Source organism: Hypanus sabinus, unplaced genomic scaffold (assembly GCF_030144855.1).
Source record: "Hypanus sabinus isolate sHypSab1 unplaced genomic scaffold, sHypSab1.hap1 scaffold_423, whole genome shotgun sequence".
Lineage (NCBI taxonomy): Eukaryota > Metazoa > Chordata > Chondrichthyes > Myliobatiformes > Dasyatidae > Hypanus > Hypanus sabinus.
In genome coordinates, this window is record NW_026781302.1 from 58,031 (window position 1) to 73,324 (window position 15,294).

The 15,294-nt window shown below is 42.6% G+C and overlaps 1 long non-coding RNA gene across 1 annotated transcript; it reads right to left on the reverse strand.

Annotated features, from left to right (window-relative positions):
- Window positions 1–415: 415 nt before the first annotated feature.
- Window positions 416–10,051, reverse strand: LOC132388838 (uncharacterized). The gene is made up of 3 exons (XR_009510355.1): window positions 9,513–10,051; window positions 7,116–7,198; window positions 416–735 (listed from the first exon to the last, which is right to left on the reverse strand). It is a non-coding gene; the product is annotated as an uncharacterized LOC132388838 (long non-coding RNA).
- Between the last annotated feature and the right edge of the window lie 5,243 nt (window positions 10,052–15,294).

Consider the following 15,294-nt stretch of genomic DNA (forward strand, 5'->3'; position numbering starts at 1 on the left):
AGATGACCGAGTGAATCTCTTCCCACAGACTGAGCAAGTGAACGGCCTCTCCCCAGTGTGAACTCGCTGATGTATCTTAAGTTGAGATGATGAAGTGAATCTTTTCCCACAGTCTGAGCAGGTGAGTGACCTCTCCCCAGTGTGAAATGACTGGTGTGCTTGCAGATGAGCTGACAACGTGAATCCCTTCCCACAGTCTGAGCAGGTGAACGGCTGCTCCCCAGTGTCAACTCGCTGTTGAGCCATTATGTCAGATGACCGAGTGAATCTTTCCCCACAAATTCAACAGATGAGCAACTTCTGCCCAGTGTGAACTGACTGGTGTGTCCACAGGTGGGAACGCTGACTAAATCCCTTCTCACACACAGAATAGGTGAATGGCCTTGTCCTAGTGTGAACTTGCTGATACACCTTCAGTTAAAATGTCCGCGTGAATCCATTGCCACTGTCTGAGCAGATGAATGGCATCTACCCTCTGCAAAATAACGGGCATGCCAGTTGGTCAGATGATCGAGTGAATCCCTCCCCACAGTCTGAGTGGGAAGGATGACCGAGTGAATCCCTCCCCACAGTCTGAGCGGGAATGATAATCGAGTGAATCCCTCCCCACAGTCTGAGCGGGAAGGATGATCGAGTGAATCCCTTGCTCCACTTCTTAAATATCTGGATAGAGACAGCAAAACTGGTATGTTCTGTTTGAGATTCCTGTAGACAAATTCCTTGTCATTTTTTAACCTGTAAAAAGATTTACAAAATCCATCAATGGGTGTAGAACAACATTTCAGATGAAATTACATGAGTTGTCAAGATGTGATCTGGAATCACACAGTTACAGTGAAGTTCAACCCAAGTTGGAGAGAGAAATCATCTTCTAACTGGGCACAGTGCTGGAATGACCATCAAACTCTCTGATGCTCGACCTGTCTGTAAAAGAATGGGGCATTTCTGCCACCTCCAATCTGTGACCTGCCTCAGTTTGACTCTCTCTCCATTGTTATTATTCCCTGTTCCCACTGAGCTGCATGGGTTCCTGGCCCCACAGTAACTGAAACACTCTCACACAAATAGCCGGCAGTGTATTGCACGAACCCACCACTACCTGTGTAACAAACGTACCCTTGGCATCCCCTCAGTATTTATTTCCAAGCACCTTAAATCTATGCCCCCTCATGTTAGCCATTTCAGTCCTGGGAATAAAACCTCTGGCTATCTACACGATCAATGCCCCTCATATTCTTATACACCTAAAAAATGAACTAAACATAAACAAGGTAATTACACATTGCTTTGAGAATTTGTTGGAAGTATACATAATTATGAGGGTATAGATAGGGTAAATGCAAGCAGCTTTTTCCACTGAGGTTGGGTGGGATGACAACTAGAGGGCATGGGTAAGCGGGGAAGGTGAACATTTAATGGGAGCACATGGAAAAGCTCTTCACTGAATTGGTCGTGAGCGCGTGGCATGAGATGTCAGCACAAGGGGTGCATGTGAGCTCAGTTTCACCATTTGAAAGAAGTTTGGATGGGAGCCTGGATGGTAGGGGTATGGGGGGCGATGGTCCCAGTCAGGTAGTTGCAATAGATACCTTAAATGTTTTTTTAACATTGACTAGCTGGCCCAAATAGCCTGTTTCCGTACTGAACTCCCCCATGTTTCTGTGACAGAGAAGCAGGCCAAACTTGTTTGGAAGGGAAAAGATAGGAGTGACAACAGAGCAGCAATGGCTGGAGTCTCTGGGAGCAATTCAGGAGCTGAGTGATCGATATCTGAGGTGTGAACAACATCTGACTGGTGTCAAGAAAACAAACTCTCCCTCGTTGTCACAAAAACAAAGGAGCTGATTCTGTACTACAGGAGGAATGGAGACAGGCTAACCCCTATTGATATCAATAGATCTGGGGTTGAGAGGGTGAACAGCTTTAAGATCCTCAGCATAAACATCACCAAGGATCTCAAATGCTCTGTACATACCGGCTGTGTTTTGAAAAGAGCACAGCAGCACCTCTTTCTCCTCAGATGGTTGAAGTTGCTTGGTATGGGCCCCAAATCCTAAGAACTTTCTTCAGAGAGACAATAGAGAGCATGCTGACTGGGTGCAGCACTGCCTGGTATGGGAACTGTACTTCCCTCAATCGCAGGACCCTGCAGAGAGTGGTGCAGACAGCCCAGTGCATCTGTAGATGTGAACTTCCCACTATTCAGATTTACAGAAACAGGTGTGTAAAGAGGGCCCAAAGGATATTGGGGACCCAATTCACCACAACCACAAACTGTTCCTACTGCCACCATCCAGGAAACAATACCACAACAAAAGGACTAATAGGCTTTGTGACGTCATTTTCCACCAGGGCATCAGAATGATTAATTCATGCCGATACAATTGCATGTTGATTTTATATTGACTGTTCTATGTATAAACAATATATTATAAGTTACTATAAATTACACATTGCACATTTAGATGGAGAGTAACGTAAAGATATTTACTCTTCACGTGTATGAAGTATGTATGTAATAAAGTCAATTCAATTCGACACAATTCAGCCTCTCCACTATCCGTTCTGTCACTCTGGCTCCCATTCCCCCAACAACTTATTTTATCCACTTCACCCTCTGACCACACTAGCTCGAGCAAGCCTTAATACTAGGATATTAGACCCCTTCTTGTTCAATTCCCATAACTAATGAATTCCCTATCACTTATTTGACTTTCCACTGCCAGGTAATCACCCCAACAGTTTCTAAAGTCATCCACCTGCTGTTGTGTTGGATAGCAACAAGAATACACTTCGATGGCCTTTTAACCTCATTCACCTGCCCGACTGCCACCCAGTTTCCTGTGTCCTGCACCTTGGGTGTAACTCACCTCTCTTCATGTCACATCTATCACCCCCTCTGACTCCCAGCTGATCGAGAATTCATCAATTTCAAGTCCCAGCTCCTTCAAGTTCAGGGCTACAAGCTGCAGCTGGATGCACAGCTTGTAGGTGAGAGCATCAGGGACACTGGCGGTCTCTGCACCTTCCCTCCAATACCCCCTCTAATTTCTAATGACCAGTGTACACATATATCATGTACTGTGCTTAATTTTACCAAGTGACAACATGTGCACAGTGATTTTTATATAGTGAGGTACTCATTTTAACAGCTAGCAAATCACTGTCAATAAGAACTATGATGTTCTCTGGGCTCAATCGAGTTCATCTGCACTCTCACACAACCTATGCAGCAGGCTTGTAACAGGTAATGAAGGACTTTCTTACCAGAGCTTTTGCACATTGTCCATAAGTGGTTTGCTTGCTCAATTACACTTCAAAAAGTCAGATTTCCAAATATCACTCCACTTCTTCCCACTTGTAAATTCTACAGCAACTTTTCATCGCCACAATACACACAGGTGTCACCAGTTTCTATATTGGACAAAAACATTTCCCCTGAACCCTCCTACTGAATTAAGGATATATGTAAAAACAATCATTTTGAACCTATGTAACCTCTGGCTAAAGAAATAATTGGGTCTGAATAGGAAAATTTGAACCGAAGCAAACACTGTCTTCAGTGGTTAGCCAGGACAGGTTCATAACCAGTTCTCTGTGGCTTGCAGAGTGACACACTGAGAGATGATACCATTATACACAGTACCCTCGTTAGTTGATAACATTATACATTGTACCCTCTTTTGAGTAAAGGGAGGAGGACTCACTGATAAGGACAGGAATAAACATCTGTTTGTAATTAAGTCAGGGCCTTGCAAAGGGAGTAACTGATAAGGACTGGACAGTATATCCATCTGTAATTAAAACCTTCATTTAGCAAACTCTCTTATCTAATTAAGTTTGGAGCCAACAGACTTGGTGGGCATACCAGTTCAAATAACATCTTGCAATAGGAATGTATGGGGCTTACTATGTATAAATAATATGGCTGTAACCTGACTAAGTCAGTCCACTTGTCAGATGGTGGCAGTGCTTATGTGCCTTCCCTTTAACAACATGGTCTCAAACTCCTGCTGGAAAATGAACTGTGGTGATGATAAGAAGCTGGTCTGCCGAGTTTGATTCAACTTCAACATTTGGAGTCACAAACATGATCCCAATACAGGGAGTGCTGAGCAGATGGGCTGAATGAAGATGTAAAGTGGAACAGTATATTATCAGCAAGTTGGAGGAATAATGCATGTGAGAAAGGGATAGAGGTATGTACTGCAGAAGGAACGCCAAAGGTTGGAGATGCTAAAAGTGGAGCGTGAATGGGTGGATGGGCACCAAAATCAAGAGCAGGAGAAACAACGTAAGCAAACCGAGGTTGGTCCAGATAGGAGAGAAGGGCAGGAATATCAGTCTAAAGTTCGAACTTACAGGGAAAGAAGGGATCCCAAACACATGTCTGTCATACCGACCCTGTTTGAGGACAGTGACCGTGATGAGGAGTGGGCACCCACCGTACCTCTCCTACCTTACCAGCGGCCAAGTTCACCCAGTGCCCCCGAACCCCAATCCTCCCAGTACCCAGATACGGTGGCCGCTCAGGTAAAACAGTGGCACAGGGAAGGGGATGTCTCAACACCCTGAGATCCCAAAAGGGAATACCGAAGATTATTCCGAGACAGGGAGGGAAGAATCCAATAAATCCCCAGAGTTAGTGGCTCCACAAAGACAACTGCCCACCCAAATGCTGCCCAATCCATGAGGAGGAGGAGGGACAGCCCTCAGTGATTCCTGTGTATGCTCCCTGGAAGCCTCAAGAAACGGTAATGATCATGAATCAGGCCCCAGATAGAAAAGAAAAACCAGCACAGTTTGCTCAGTGTGTCCACAGTACTATACAAATGTCTAATGCGACTCCACAAGATTTATTCAGTCTCTGCTGCATGATTCTCTCAGCTGATGAAGGGTGGAAATGGAAGGCAGAATTGAGATACCAATCCTATCAGGAGTTACAGGCTGGAAACCATACTGAGAATGAATGGACAGACCAGATTATTCAAGCCTTGGAAAGGGCTCTCCAGCAACCTGTAAACATCACTAAAGTACCTGAATGCAAACCTAACCCTGGGGAATCAGGACTAGACTATTGGCAGTGATTTGTGGCCTGCTATGGCACTTTCACAGGAGACCAAGCCTTTTATTAATGGGAATCTGTCCCCGCAGTTTAATGCCCTACTGCTCCAAAACTTACCAACTAAGCCAACATGATTAAAACAGATAATATGGATTGGCCTGACAATGACCGAAATCGGATGCGACGAGCTTTGACATATTATTGGAACTTGATTTTCGATTCCTGATCAACCCCGAAATGAACTAATATTTAAAGTGAACATGTTCAGCGGAAAGAAGGATGCGAACGGGCTATATCTTGGGATCAGAAATGGGATCCAAAACCTACCAAGGGACAGGTGGGGACAACAACCCGTTTAGAAATTGACAAGCAAAGATGTTTCCTACTGTGAGTATCATCCCTCAGGAAGAGCCCAATGTAATATTGACAGTTGCTGGAATTTCAATTCCGTTTATGATTGATATGGGGCAACCAAAACCACTCTCGATCAGGAAATACTATCAAAAGGGATTCCAGCTATCAGACGCTACAATCACTCTGTCTGGGTTCGAAGGCATGGAACGTACGTATTCACGTATCCAGCCACTGCAGGTGGAATTCCAGGGGAACCAGTGTGAGGTTTCATTTACAGTCATTACCAGACGGGGGGTGAAATCTTGTAGGGAGAGACTTGCTCTGTCCGTTGGAAGTCAAGATTCTATACATGGACAAGGATATCACGCTGGAACTGTGAACAACTGATAGCTTCCCGTGACCACCCAGTGGTGGGCACTTTATCTGGACTCCAGTACATTTAAACCCCTTCTGCCAGTGGCCAGCTCGAGGGACAGAAGTTCCCAGTCACGGTGATAGGAGAGGTTAAAGGAAGAGACAGTACTGCATTTCCGGCCGAAGTTCCAGATTTCTTTTGGTGACAGACAGGACTGGTGGTTCCCAATACCACCAGTGGGTTTGCCCTGGGTTCAAGCCAAAGAGCTAAGGGTTCCTTGCCTGCACCCTGACGAAACAAGCCTCCAGAGCCGAGGGAGACTGGCAAGATTTGGCCGCGGGCCAACTCCGATACGGGAAGGAGTCTGAGGTGAAAACGGGACATCTGGTAAGACATCCTTTTAATATTGACCAAACCCAAGACGTTGTACCCCATCTCTGGGCAATTGCAGTCCATGAAGTCAGCCCTCCTGTCTGGATCACAGTGAAAGAAGGACAGACTCTCCCATCCATTCTGCAATACCCCCTCTAGCCCATCCAGATCACTGTGAAAGAAGGACAGACTCTCCCATCCATTCTGCAATACCCCCTCTAGCCCATCCGGATCACTGTGAAAGGACAGACTCTCCCATCCATTCTGCAATACAACCCTCTAGCCCATCTGGATCACAGTGAAAGAAGGACAGACTCTCCCATCCATTCTGCAATACCACCTCTAGCCCGTCTGGATCACAGTGAAAGAAGGACAGACTCTCCCAGCCATTCTGCAATACCACCTCTAGCCCGTCTGGATCACAGTGAAAGAAAGACAGACTCTCCCATCCATTCTGCAATACCCCCTCTAGCCCATCTGGATCACAGTGAAAGAAGGACAGACTCTCCCATCCATTCTGCAATACCCCCTCTAGCCCGTCTGGATCACAGTGAAAGAAGGACAGACTCTCCCAGCCATTCTGCAATACCCCCTCTAGCCCGTCCGGATCACTGGGAAAGAAGAACAGACTCTCCCATCCATTCAGCAATACCCCCTCTAGCCTGAGGAATCTTTTTATGAGGATGGAAGCTCTTTTGTGGATCCAGCAGGGAAACGATGCGATAGTAACGGACAGTGAAGTAACTGAACAGGCCTCTTTTGAAGCAGCTGTCTCCGCCCAGAAGGCTGAGCTGTTTGCTCTGACTCGTGCCTGTATCCCAGCAACAGACAGAAGTGGGAACGTTCACACAGACTCCCGTTATGCGTTTGGAATGGTACATGACTACAGGGCTCTCTGGGAATGTGGGGATTCCTGACTTCCTCCTGCCACCCCATTAGTAATGCCACCTTTGTAAACAACTTACTCACCGCTCTACAGCTACCTCGAGTTTTGTTCTTCTCAGGGGGATGCCTCTGAGGAGGAGTGAAAACTGTGGTCCCATATGGGGTGCCTAGAGTACATTGCGATAGATACTGCTTAGTTATTATAGATTTGTTCAGTTGATGGATTGAAGCTATAGCAACTACCATTAATACTGCTGTGACTGTTGTGAAGGTATTATTACGGGAAATAATTCCCAGGTGCAAGCCAGAGATGCTGAGTTCAACAATGGCCCACACTTTATGGTGAAAGTAAATGAAGGGGTATGTAACAAACTAGCTATCAAGCAACAATTCCACTGTGTACACCACCCACGGGCCGCTGGCAGAGTGGAGAGAGCCAATGGCACTCTGAAGAGTAAACTGGCCAGACTAACAGCAGAGACTGGACTCACTTGGTTGAAGGTCCGACCATTAGCCCGATTCCACATGAGAGTTACCCCACAGAGGAAAACAGGGTTGTCACCAGCTTAAATCATTTCCAGATGGCCCACGAGGACACCCTGGGAACAAAGTCTCAGGATTAAAGGCAAGGTGAATAAGAATAAGGAACCTTGATTCTTGATGGATATTGGAACTCTGATAAAGAAGAGAGAGATGTATGGCATATATGAGAAACAGGGAGCAAAGAAGGTACTTGAGTAGTATAAAAGGTGCAAAAAAATACTTACGTAAGGAATCAGGAGGGCTGAAAGAAGACATGAGGTAGCGTTGGCATTCAAGGTGAAGGATAGTAAGAGCATCCACAGGTATATTAATAGCAAAAGGATAGTTAAGGGATAAAATTGGTCCTCTTGAAGATCAGAGTGGTCGACTATGCATGGAACCAAAAGAAATTGGGGAGATGTTAAATGGTTTTTTTGTGTCTGAATTTACTAAGAAAACTGGCTTGGAATCAATGGGAATAAGGCAAACAAGTATTGAGGTCATGGAACCTATACAGATAGAAGAGGAGGAGGTGCTTGCTACCTTGAGGCGAGTAGATAAATCAACAGGACCTGACAGGGTATTCCCTCGGACCCTGAAGGAGACTAATGTTGAAATTGCAGGGACCCTGACAGATATATTTAAATGTCATGTTGTTCTGTTGTTTAAAGCATGCTCTAAAAGTAAACTGGGAAATTATAGGCTGGTAAGTTTGATGTCAGTCATGGGTAAATTATTGGAAGGAGTACTAAGAGATAGGATCGACAATTATTTACATAGACAGGGACGTATTAGGGAGAGTCAACACGGCTTTGTGCATGGTAGGTCTACTTTAACAAATATATTAGACATTTTCGAGGCGGTTACAAGGAAAGTGGATGAAGGGAAGGCAGTGGATGTTGTCTTCATGGACCTCAGTAAGGCCTTTGACAAGGTCCCGCATGAGAGGTTAGTTAGGAAGATTCAGCCACGAGGTATACATGGTGAGGTAGTAAATTTGATTGGGAATTGAGAATGGGAGAAGTCAGAGAGTGGTAGTGGAGGATTGCTACTCTGAGTGGAGGCCTGTGACTGATGATGTGCCACATGGATCGTGCTGGGTCCATTGTTATTTGTCAACTGTATCAATGATCTGGATAATGATTTGTTAAATTGGTTTAGCAAATTTGTTGATGATACAAAGATTGGAGGTGTAGTGCACAGTGAGGAAGGTTTTCAAAGCTTGGAGAGGGATCTGAACCAGCTGGAAAAATGGTAGATGGAATTTAATACAGACAAGTGTGAGGTATTGCACTTCGGAAGGTCAAACCAAAGCAGAATATACAAGATAAATGGTAGGGCACTGAGGAGTGCACTAGAACAGAGGGATCTAGGAATACTGATACAAAATTCCCTAAAAGTGGCATCACATGTAGATAGGGTAGTAAAGAGAACTTTTGGTATATTAGCCTTTATAAATAAAAGTACTGAGTATACGAGTTGGGCTGTAATGGTGATGTTGTATATTGCATTAGTGAGGGGGAATTTGGAGTATTGTGTGCAGTTTTGGTCACCAAATTACAGGAAGAATATTAATAAGGTCGAAAGAGTGCAGAGAAGGTTTACAAGGATGTTGCCGGGACTTGGGAAACTGAGATACAGAGAAAGGACTTTATTCCCTGCAGCGTAGGGGTATGAGGGGTGATTTGATAAAGGTGTATAAAATTATGATGGATATAGATAGAGTGAATGTAAGCAGGCTTTTTCCACTGAGGCTAGGGGAGAAAAAAACCCAGACGACATGGGTTAAGGGCGAAAAGTTTAAAGGGAATATTGGGGGGGGTCTTCTTCACTACTGGGTCTGACAGAAGCATAACTGGTTCTTCTGGGCACATTCTGTCTCACTCCCAACTATTTTGTACCTTCCTTTGCACAGGTATGTAATGTGTAAAGGACCAGTGTTTGAGTAATGACACTCACCAACTTTCTCCTGATTGAATCACTGGAATCTCCGAGTCAGATGGGTTCTCTCCAGTCGGTGCTCTCAGTCCTCGGGCTGGTTCACTTGTTGCTGTTCCCACGTCTTCAGTTGTGGTTTGTTTCCAATAAATCTCTCACTGCAGGTCTAACTTTAACATAAAAGATAATGAAGCACGTTAACAATGAAAAGGAGGACCAAACATATCAGCTTAATGTTACTAGGAACAAAACTCACTGAAATTTAAACATTGAAGGCAAATATAATGATCTCAGTGAACAATCTTTTATTGTCCCTCACGTGTCACAGACGATACGGGATTAGAAGGATCCATCATTCACTCACGGTAAGACATAAGACACAGGAACAGAATTAGGTGATTCAATCCATCTGGTCTGCTCCACCACTCAACCACGACTGATTTTTATTCCAACACGATATTCCTGCCTTCCTCCTGTAACCCTGAAGCTACTCAGCAATCATCAGTATATTAATCTTCACAAATAGACCCAAATGGCAGCCACAAACAAATTCTGTGGCAACAAATTCCACATATCAGACATCTTTTAGCCAAAAAAAAAATTATCTCAGTTTTAAAGGGAAGCATCTTTATTTTGAGACTGTGCTGTCAGATCACAGACTCTCTGTCTAATGGAAACATCCTCTCCATGTCCACTGTATCCAGACTTTTTAGCATTCGGTAGGTTTACTTAACCATACATCCCTCAACCACTGAGACGGTTTAGAAACGAACCAGCAGCAATAGAGTTCACACTGGAGTCTGGTTTTGATGGTTAAAACACTCTGTTTATTAGTATCTACTTCTAATATAGTAACTTAACGAAATAAAGGAAAGTTAACAATGTTAAGTGTAAATGTAATTCCCAGACTATCGAGCCTGAGGGAACAAAGCTTAGAGTCTTGAATGGTAAAGTAGGAAAATTCAGTAATCCACGGAATAAATGATGGGAGAGAGATATTTTTAATCCGGGATGAAACGTTGAGAAAAGGCCGTTACTTCAAAACAACCGCCGTCGAAGTTCTTATCCGCTGAATCCGTACACATACGAGTTATCAGCGAAAGTGACCTGTCACAGGAATACCGTCTTTCGGAGGACACCACACAACATACCCAGGCAAGGGTTAACACAATATATTCCAAACTCCACTCCTATGGATTATACGAAGTGACAGCCACAAACATCTCTCTCTCTCTCTCTCTCTCTCTCTACTGTCAGCGCCGTCAGCCTGTGTCTGACGTCATAGCCCCGCCTCCTCACAACGGCGCTCTTAAAGAAACAGTCACAGAACGACCGCAGGCTCGTAACAGCTGCAACACAACTTCCCGACTTTTGAACTCAATGCTTCAACTAATAAAGACAACCATGCAATTTGCCTTCTTAACCACCCGATCAATCTGTGCAGTCTCTTCCAGGGTGCGATGGACTTGGAGTCTGAGATCCCTCTGATCATCGACACTGTTCAGGGTTTTTCATTTAACAGTGTACAGTCGTATACATTCGACCTACCGAGCTGCCAAGATGATCATCACTAATCAAATCTCACTGAGATTTCTCAGGTCCTGTTGAATTTATTGCCAAGTGCACAAGTACGGGAAGGTACAAGTACAGAGAAACACTGACTTGAGGCAGCATCACGGGCAATTACGTTCAGATAACACACGAAACACAAATTATAGCCATATAACAATTACAGCACAGAAACAGACCATCTCGGCCCTTCTAGTCCATGCCGAACGTTTACTCTCACCTAATTCCCCAGACCTGCACTCAGCCCATAACCCTCCATTCCTTTCCTGTCCATATATGATTCTGTGTCAGTAACAATCTATAAATATGTTTATGTCATTAACAATATATAAAATGCATTGTGTCATGAATAATATTAAAATGTGCTTTTCGTGTCAATAACAGGCTTGGAAATGTTGAATGTGCTCCCTGTCTCCATTCCTCCTGTAATTCACAACCAGCGCCATTGTTTTTGTCACAATGATGTAGAAGTTGTTTTCTTGACACCACTGTGTCGGGGTGATGACTTCTTCTCTGTAGGCTGCCTCGTTATTATTTGAGATTAGGCCAGTCAGTGTAGTGTCGTCAGCAAATTTAATTAGCAGATTGGAGCTGTGGGTGGCAACACAAGTCATGGGTGCACAGAAAGTAAATGCCAGGGCCAAAGAGACAACCCTGTGAGGTATGTGTGCTGAGGGTCAGCGAGACAGAGGAGATGGAGCCCACTCTTACCACCTGCTGGCGATCTGACAGGAAGTCCAGGATCCAGCTACACAAGGCAGGGTGAAGGCCGAGGTCTCTGAGCTTCTTGTCGATACTTCACGCCTTCGTATGGGTACTGCTCTGCCCATGACTGCAAGGAACTGCAGAGAACTTTGGAGAGCAGAGAACATCAGAGAAACAAGCCTCCACTCCATGTACTCTCCCTACACTTCCCCTGCCTCGGAAAAGCAGTCCATGTACACAAAAACCTCATAACCTGGACATTCTTGCTGCAAACCCGCTCTCCCATCGGGGAAGAGATACAAAAGCCTTAAAGCGGGTAACACCCGGCTCAAGGACGGCTTCCTGTCTGTGTTTATAAACCAAATGAATGATAAAATGGACTCGGCCTCACAATGTATCTCGACGTGACCCTGCACCATATGTATATCTGCACTGCACTTTCTCTGCAGCTATAATGCTTTGTTACAGTGATTGTTTTATCATTTTCATTTTTCATTTTTAGAATCGTTCTTATTGGTACATAATCTTCTACAGCTATAAAATGAGACAAAACCTATAGATTAATATGTATACAATTAATAAAGCTGAAAAAACTGATCGTAAAATATAAAAAAGGAAAAAAAAAGGAAAAGAAGAACCCCATCTAATTAGGAAAAAAAACCCACTAACTACAACAAAAGGGGAAAAACCATTAGGAACCAACAACCCGGAAGAAAACCATATAGCATAATACAAATTAAATGAAAATATTTGGCAAAAGAACCCCATCTTCTTTCAAAATTGAATCGAGGATCAAAAAGTTCTACTTCCATTTTGTTTTCCAAACTAAGTCATAACATCACTTGAGATGAACAATCAGTTAATGTAGGGGAAGAAATATCATTCCATTTTAAGAAAATAACCCTTCTTGTCAGTAGTGTAACAAAAGCAATTACAGGTTGATCTGAAGATGAAATACCCTGAATATGATGTGGAACTATTCCAAATAGAACAGTCAATCTATTAGGTTGTAAATTAATTTTCAGAGCTTTAGGAATTGCAGAAAATAAAGATTTCCAAAACGATTTTAATGAAAAAAATGAACAGAACGTATGTGACAAAGTAGCTACTTCAGTTTTACATCTAACACAGCATTTGTCTATACTAGGAAATATTCTAGATAGTCTCTCCTTTGTTAAATAATAACGGTGAACGACTTTAAATTGAAATAAACAATGGTTGGCACATACAGAAGAAGAATTTACGTTTTTTCGAAACTCGAAGCCAAACTTCATTAACAAAGGTCATATTACGTTTTCTCTCCCAATCTTGTTTAATCTTTAGTGATAGGTTCTTTTTGTGTAACAAAAATAAATTATAAATTCTGCTAATGGAAACTTACACTACGTGATTCAATTTCAAAATGGTTTCCAACAAATCAGATTCTTGTAAATATGGAATCTTAGGTAAACATTGTTGTAAAAAATATTTCACCTGAACATATTGCAAAAAATGTGTATGAGCCAGAGAAAATTTGTTAATTAACTCTTCAAAGGTCATCAATCGACCATTACAAAATAAATCTGTAAAAGAATTTTCTCCATAGGAGAAAAATAGAGTCAGTTGTTGAAGGTTTAAATGAAAAGTTTCGATGAAAAAAAACTAGACAACTTAAATTGTTTAAAATTTTAAAAATTTACGAATCTGTACCCAAATCCGTCGGGATTGTTTAATAACCGGGTAAAGATTTAAATTTGGAATTTTAGAGAGCTGTTAAGGTAATGGAGCTCCTAAAATTGAATTTAAATAAAATTGTTTAACAGCTTTTAATTCCAAATCAACCCATAATGATTTTTGGTTCTTATCAAGCCAATATAACCAAAAACATAATTGTCTAATTTTCACCACCCAATAATACAGTCTTAAATTAGGAAGTGCAAGTTCACCATCTTTTTTGGATTTTTCTAAGTGATACTTATTAAATCTTATTGTTCCAAATAAAGGAAGAAATAAGAGAGTCAATTTAATTAAAAACGTTTTATTTAAAAAGATAGGTATATTTTGGAAAATATATAAAAATCTATGTAAAATCATCATTTTCACAGGACGAACATGACCTATTTAATGTACTATTGAAATATATCGATCGGTGTGGATGGTACGTCAGGCAAGATTCTCAATGTAGCTCAGTACATGATGATAATAAACAAATTCCCCATTTTAATTACGTGGAAATATTAGACAGACTGAGCTTCTGCTCTGGAACCTCAGAAAGAAACTGAACTGCTGTCATTTCTGTAGAAAGCAAATATATGGAAAATGCTTCAATCTCACATTACGATCTGCGGTAACTGGGATCAGGTGACCGGTGATGGGTCTCCCATATCAATATCAGAATCAGGTTTAATAGCACCGGCATATGTCATGAAATTCGTTGTCTCTGCGGCAGCAGTAGAACCTAATTCATAAGAACAGGTTTTCACAAATGTGATTTAAAATAAGAATATAAATATTACATTGTTAAATTATATAAATAGGACAAAAAATTTTAAAAAATTAAGAAATGTAATAAGCTATTTTAATTGTGTGGAACGATTTGACTGACCGGGTTGTTGCTTTGGAAGTAGTGGAGTGAAGCTTAACTGAACTGTACACATTTATGAGAAACTCAGATAAATAGAACAGGCTAAATTCTCACATAAACGGGTCAGACACCCAGAAACATCGGCAGCACTTCAGCAGATAAAAACAGTGGAATGAAACATGCTGAAAATATTGCAGAAAAAAAAATATACTGTCCACCCACAATGAGAGGACGTGACAGATGCGGATCTCACTGACTTGTCTGAACGGGGAAAGATGAAGCTACACGTACACGTAGAGCAGTGACCCGCAGATGCAACAGATCTGCAGAAAAACGTGAACAGGAGACGGGATCACGTGACGGTGGAGGGTCTCCCACCCCAGGCAGTGACTCCAGTTACCCACCACTCTGTGGAAACAAAAAAAACTTGCCGCTCACAACTGCTTCCAACTTAAGTGTGTTAGACATTTCAACTCCCAGGAAAATATATCGTCTGTCCACTCTATCTATTCCTCTCGTAATCTTATAAACGTCCATCCAGTCTCACCCCAGCCTGCGCCGCTCTGGAGAAAACAACACAAGTTTGTCCAGCCTCTCGTTATAGCTCATGCCCTCTAATCCAGGCAGGGTCCTGGTAAACCTCTTCTGCGCCCCCTCCAATGCCCCGACATCCTTCCGAGAATGGGGCCGACCAGAAATGTATGAAACACTCCAGATGTGGTCTAACTAGTTTTATAAAACTGTGTTACGAACTGAGTCGTTTTAGAAACGAACCAGCAGCAACAGAGTTCACACTGGAGTCTGGTTTTGATGTCAGAACTACTCTTAGTATCTACTTATAACATAGTAAGTTAACGAAATAAAGGAAAGTATTATGTGTATATATGTGTAAATATAACCCCCAGATTATCGAGCCTGAGGGAACAAAGCTTGGAGTCTTGAGATGGTAAAGTAGGAAAGTTCAGT